The following is a 7094-nucleotide window of genomic DNA, read 5'->3' as shown; positions in this document are numbered from 1 at the left end:
TCGGCTATTTTCAAAAAGCCGAAATGTATATAGGGCAGAAGTGCTTAATTTATGTTTTGTAATAATAATCAAGTAATTAGTAACTAAAGTTTTCAAATAATTGTACTGGAGTAAAAGTACAATATTTGCCTCTGAGATGTAGTGGAGTAGAAGTAAAAGTAGTGACAATTGGAAATACACCAGTAAAGTAAAAGTACATCAAAATTGTACTTAAGTACAGTACTTGAGTAAATGTACTTAATTACTTTACACCACTGGTGCCTCCATCATCAAAGTGTCCATCACCCTGGTTCATACCTTGCTCCTGCTCTCTGCTCCTCTGATGCTGAACACAGCTCCCTCTAATGGCCAGGACCAGGACAACAAGCACAGCAGCTGCAGCTGACATCATGACATAATAATAAGATCTGCCTGGGTCTGGAACAGGAGAAACATCTGAAATATATGAAATATTACAATACATATTGTACTTAAACTTAACAATAGAAAAGTGACATTCTCTCTGAGATACTGGAATATGTTGTTGTTGTTGTTGTCAATGATTATTGATTATTTTATATCAGTTCTTATTAGTAACACTTTACCTTCAACAGACAGATGGAGATGTTTAGTTTCAATGAGCCGTCCTGATGAGTCACTGATGTTAAGGACATAATGAGCTTCATCGCTCTTTGTGATGTCATTCATCTTAAATGTCCCACTACTGACATCAAAGGATGATCTGTATGTGTAAGACTCAATAATCACAAAGTTCTTGTTTTTAACCTTGAGTATTACTAATGTGTTAGTAATAACATTTTGTGACCATGAGTATTCATGTTTTCCATCAATCTTCTCCACCAGTCGTAGATCAACGGTTCCATTCACAGCTGCATAACATTGAGTTCCATTCTGTCTGGCATCACAGTGGGTCTCTATACCTGTATAGTATGAAATATAAGATAAATAAATAACATTACAGTGGGTCTGTATACCTGTATAGTATGAAATATAAGATAAATAAATAACATTACAGTGGGTCTCTATACCTGTATAGTATGAAATATAAGATAAATAAATAACATCACAGTGGGTCTCTATACCTGTATAGTATGAAATATAAGATAAATAAATAACATCACAGTGGGTCTCTATACCTGTATAGTATGAACATAAAAACATTAGGAAAATCTACAATTTCTTATAATCATGACTGATCGTTTAATAGCTATTACTTCACCCTGAAATAAGAATGAATTCTATAATATTGTTTTAGCTACAGTGACGTCATTCCCTTCAGTTATGTGCAAATAGGAGAAGGAAATGGTACAAATGGTGTGTGTGTGCGTGTGTGTGTGTGTGTGTGTGTGTGTGTGTGTGTGTGTGTGTGTGTGTGTGTGTGTGTGTGTGTGTGTGTGTGTGTGTGTGTGTGTGTGTGTGTGTGTGTGTGTGTGTGTGTGTGTGTGTGTGTGTGTGTGTGTGTGTGTGTGTGCGCGTGTGCGTGTCTGATTCAACCTGTATGTCATTGGTTCTCAAAGTGGGGTCCGGGGACCACCAGGGAGACGCCAGCTAAAATGTATTTCACAAGTTTTTAAATGTATAAAATGTATAAAAATCTTTTGAAAATTGCAGATCTACATGCTCACAATGTGAGCTTGTAGATCTGCTATTTTCAAATGGCCGAGATGTATATATAGGGCTGAAGTGGGTAATGTATGTTTTGTATTAATAATCAAATGTAACTAGTAACTAAAGTGTTAACATAATTGTAGTGCATTAAAAATACAATATTTGCCTCTGAGATGTAGGGGAGTAGAAGTAAAAGTACTGAAAATTGGACATACTCCAGTAAAGTAAAAAAAAAAAAAAAAACTCAAAATTTAACTTAAGGACAGTACTTGAGTAAATGTACTTAGTTACTTTACACCACTGTGTGTAAGTAACTTATTGCGTGCCTGTGGTAAAGACAGGACAGCACTAATAGAGGAAGAGGAGGAGTTATTCTGGTAAAGACGCACAAACAGAGGAAGAAGAGGAGTGAAAAAACAGAAGCTGAGGTTAAGATGTCAGCGTTTAATCTATCTAACATCTTTCATCTGTTTATGGTTTATGTCTCTACACTGTTAAATGATTACACATATAACCAAATGGACCCTGAGTGTACACATGTAACCAAATGAACCCTGAGTGTACAAATGTAACCAAATGAACCCTGAGTGTACAAATATAACCAAATGGACCCAGAGTGTACAAATGTAACCAAATGGACCCTGAGTGTACAAATGTAACCAAATGGACCCTGAGTGTGCAAATGTAACCAAATGGACCCTGAGTGTACAAATGTAACCAAATGGACCCTGAGTGTAGTGTACAAATGTAACCAAATGGACCCTGAGTGTGCAAATGTAACCAAATGGACCCTGAGTGTACACATGTAACCAAATGGACCCTGAGTGTACAAATGTAACCAAATGGACCCTGAGTGTACAAATGTAACCAAATGGACCCTGTGTGTATAAATGTAACCAAATGGACCCTGAGTGTACAGATGTAACCAAATGGTAGCCTGGTAAACCCTCCCTCCGGAAATCTCATTTCTATTTGATTCCAGAATCAAATAGAAATGAGATTTCCGGAGGGAGGGTTTACCAGGCTAACCAAATGGACCCTGAGTGTGCAAATATAACCAAATGGACCCTGAGTGTACAAATGTAACCAAATGGACCCTGAGTGTACAAATGTAACCAAATGGACCCTGAGTGTATAAATGTAACCAAATGGACCCTGTGTATATAAATGTAACCAAATGGACCCTTAGTGTACACATAACCACATGGACCCGTAACGGTCAATTAACACTGAGGATTTAACTGTGTGCTCAGAGCAATTTGACTTTTTCTTTTATTACATTAATAGTGATTGTAGCTTCTTTCTGTACAGATTATTATCTGAATAATGGATACATTTACAGCAGACATGTATGTGGCGTGGCTGATTGAAGCATTCACACCTGGCTTGAGTCTGGAACCTCATTGATTGGACTAAATCAGTCAGACACACACACACACACACACACACACACACACACACACACACACACACACACACACACACACACACACACACACACACACACACACACACACACACACACACACACACACACACACACACACACACACACACACACACACACACACACACACACACACACACACACACACACACACACACACACACACACACACACACACACACACACACACACACACACACACACACACACACACACACACACGGCAACAGCAGGAGTCAGCCCAGCTCCTTATCCAGACATGAATAATGTCAAAACCTGACTACTGTAGCTGCTCCTCACTGGCCTCCCTGCATCCTCACTGAAGCCCCTCTAAATGATCCACAGTTCCTCACCACGCCTGGCCTTCAACCAGCCAAAATGTTCATGTCTCCTCTTTCTCCTCTCCCTTCATTGCCAACCACTTGCTGCTCACAGCCTGTATAAAACACTGATGTTGGCCTACAAAGCATCCAAACACATGACACCCCCACACAGTACCTTCAGACATGATCCAACCCTTACAACCCTCCTCCTCACTCAGATCAGCTGACACAGGGACGCTGTCTGAACCTTCTCTAAAACAGTGGTTCTCAACCTGTGGGTCGCGACCCCCAGGTGGGTCCCCACATGATTTTTTTGGGGATGACATTTAAAGGACTTTTAAGACCTTTTTAAAACAAAAAAAATATAAATAAATGAATAGAAATTAAATGAAAAAATACCAATATACAAGCTCAAAAGCTTGTAGATCGGCTATTTTCACAATATGTATCTGTGGGAACTGAGTCAACCTACATTATAATGCCACAACTCTTGTCTGGGTGGGGGGTCCCCAGTTCAAATGTTATTTGGGGGGGGTGGGGGTTTCGGTCGTGGCCTGAAAAGGTTGAGAACCACTGATCTAAAACACCCTGGACAACACTGATGATCTCCCTGTCTCCCCATCTCCTATCCTCCTCTCACTGTCTCCCTGTCTCACCATCTCCCCCCCCCCTTACCTTAAGGTAGTAGATCTGAAAGTGTGGTCCAGGGACAACACAATGTGTTCATACAGCATCACAACCATTTTAACCACTTTATCCATATTTTATGAATTACATTGGCTATTAAAAAACAGCAGATCTACAAGCTCACAGCGGGTCACTTCGTACCGTGCTGCAAGCTTGTATATATGCTATTTTTTACCTTTATATATTTTTTTAATTGAAAGTATTGGAAAACCAACTATCAATGTGGAGGTCCTTGACACGAAAACGTTTGAGAACCTCTGCCTCCTCAAGCCACAAACCTCCTCTCAACCCCTCTGTTCTGGAATCAATAACCCCCCCCCCAAAAAAAACAACAAGCTCCGCACCATGGGCGACCGACCGGGCCTCCTGCTCAGCTGGCCCTCTAATGAGGAACACCCTCCCTGACCAGTGGTGGAAAAAGTATTAAAATGTTTTACTTTAGCAGAAGTATTAATACTCTTATTAAAAAAAAGTCAGAGAAAAAGAAAAGTGTTCTTTCTCTAGAAATGTTTCTATATTTTTGTTCTCAGATGTGTTGTTTGTTGCAGATATTTGTACCCTGTATTGAAACACTTTGAGATCTGTTTAAATGTAAAGTGCAGTATGAACTAGAAAAAGTTCTCCTCGGAGCACAGGTCTCCTCCAGGTCAGGGAGGTTATTGTGGGCCAAAGCAATGTTCGGAATTCGCCAATCAGGATGGAATATGAAAAAATGTGAAAGATCCGTTTTGTGTAATGACTATAGAGAGATACTGTGTACAGATTTGTGTGACGTTTGGACACAATCTGTAAGAGTAGCCTATAGCAGTGGTTTTCAACCGGTGGTCCAGGGACCACCAGGGGGTCCTTGAGGGAGTAACAGGGGGTCCCCAGCGAAATGAGTTAACACAGCGTCACAATCATTTTTAACCACTTAGCTTTGGCTATTCAAAAATAGCAGATCTACAAGCTCATAGCGGCATGAGCTTGTAGATCTGCTATTTTTGAAAAACCTTGAAAAGGTGCGCATATCTTTGAATATTTATACATTTTAAAGCCAAGATTAACTGATATCTTTGCTTCTGGGGGTCCCTGGCACAAAACATTTTCAAAAGGGGGTCCGCGGCCAAATGTATATCAATGTAGGGGTCCTTGGCATGAAAAAGGTTGAAAACCACTGGCCTATACTGTCACAATATTTGTTTTGCAAAAACCGGCCTCCTGGTGGCGCTTTTATTTATTTTTTAATCTTTAAAGTATTGGAAAACCAAATACATATCAATGTGGGGTCCCTGACATGAAAAAGTTTGAGAACCTCTGCCTCAAGGCACAGACCTCCTCTCAACACCTCCGTTCTGAAAACAATAAACTCCCCCCCTCCCCCCCTCCCTGACCACCTGAGAGGACCAGTCTGTAGAACTCACTCCCTGACAGTGGTGGAAAAAGTACTCACATTTCTGACTTAAGTAAAAGTATCAATACTGCAAAGTGGAAATACTCTGTTAGAGGTAAAAGTCCAGAATAAAAAATGTACAGACAGACAGACAGACAGACAGACAGACAGACAGACAGCAAAGCGTTCAACTTCACAGTAATAATAATACTTTGTTATGACACACAGACACAGATGAAAACCAAAGAATTAAAGACTCACTTTGACACACTGCAGACAACGCCAGCAGAAGCCCAAACACAGTCTTCATAACTCCGTACAATATGATAATAATAACAATAATAATAATGAATTAATAATAATAATATGATCTTCTGTGTTAATAAATGCTGGCTATGAGCTGTAAGAGGAAAGACTTAAATGATAAAGTTGTTTAGACGCATAAAGCTTGGGTTTTTAACCCCTTCCCTCCCAGGCCCCTCCCACAGTAACCCTTTCTTCTGAGTCTGTGTGAAAAGAGGAAATGAAATGCAACCGTCATCTTAAAGCAGCACACCAGCCTTTTAAAGGGATATTTCACCCAAAAAACTAATCACTTTTATCTATGAATTAGTCACCCCATGGAGACTTGAATCCATGGATTTTTTGCCAATAATTTGAGGTATTTATTACTTTACTGGAGTATTTCCAATTTTCAATACTTTTACTTCTACTACTCCATACATCTCAGAGGCAAATACTGTACTTTTACTCCACTACAATTATGTGACTGGCTAGTTTCTTTGCAGATATAAATTATTATATCATAAAACATACATTCACCACTTAAGGCCTATTTTATACATTGGCCGTTTGAAAATAGCAGATCTACAAGCTCACAACGTGTCGCATTGCGATGCGTTGATGCATTCAAAGGTTTGAAACAAAGTGAATGCAAAACAATGAGAGATATTGCAGTTCATCCCAAGCTATAACCTTTCCTAATGTGGATGTATAACTATTTTTGAAAGACAAATGGACAATTCTTATGGTTTTGATAGTTTTCTCTCTTAAGTTACATTGTAACACAGCTATGTTTACACATCTATTTAATTGTACGTACATTGTTTTGTTATGATAGTTTTGTTTCACTTTGGCAACGTAAACATTATGTTTTCTCAGGCCAATAAAGCCCCTCCTATTGAATATACGTAGAGATATAGAAGTGGTCTGAAGTGAGGACTGCAGCAGCAGACCGTGGAAAGTGGAAGCGCTCGGTGAAGGCCTTATGAGCAGCGTTGCCAGGTCTGCTTAGTGCTTATTATAATTTCCCCCCAAGATTTTATTTGAAAATAGCAGATCTACAAGCTCACAACGCATCGCAACGCGTTGTGAGCTTGTAGATCTGCTATTTTCACATGGCTGATGCATGTGTTTCAAGTGCTCATGTGGCCCATAGTTGCTTCTTTTGGGCTCGTTTTCCTAGACCTGGGTGCTTGTTTCTCTCACGGAATCTGGCAACACTGTTTATGAGCACCAAGTGGACAGGCACTATATCTCTGTTGTCGGGCAGAAACCAGAATATTAACTTTTCAGGAAAAAAACAATCATCACAATCCTGCCTCATGAAAGTTGGTGACTTTATATACAGTGTCAGATATTTGAATGTGTCTTTATA

The 7094-nt window shown here is 39.6% G+C and overlaps 1 long non-coding RNA gene across 1 annotated transcript; it reads right to left on the bottom strand.

Annotated features, from left to right (window-relative positions):
• Positions 1–232: 232 nt before the first annotated feature.
• Positions 233–5822, bottom strand: LOC308076521. Its single transcript, XR_013932292.1, has 3 exons — positions 5699–5822; positions 585–920; positions 233–435 (listed from the first exon to the last, which is right to left on the bottom strand). It is a non-coding gene; the product is annotated as an uncharacterized lncRNA (long non-coding RNA).
• Between the last annotated feature and the right edge of the window lie 1272 nt (positions 5823–7094).

The sequence above is a fragment of the Gymnoscopelus braueri genome, assembly GCF_963280865.1.
Source record: "Gymnoscopelus braueri genome assembly, chromosome: 20".
Lineage (NCBI taxonomy): Eukaryota > Metazoa > Chordata > Actinopteri > Myctophiformes > Myctophidae > Gymnoscopelus > Gymnoscopelus braueri.
The sequence above is the reverse complement of the archived record's forward strand: the minus strand, read 5'-3'. Positions and strand labels throughout refer to the sequence as shown.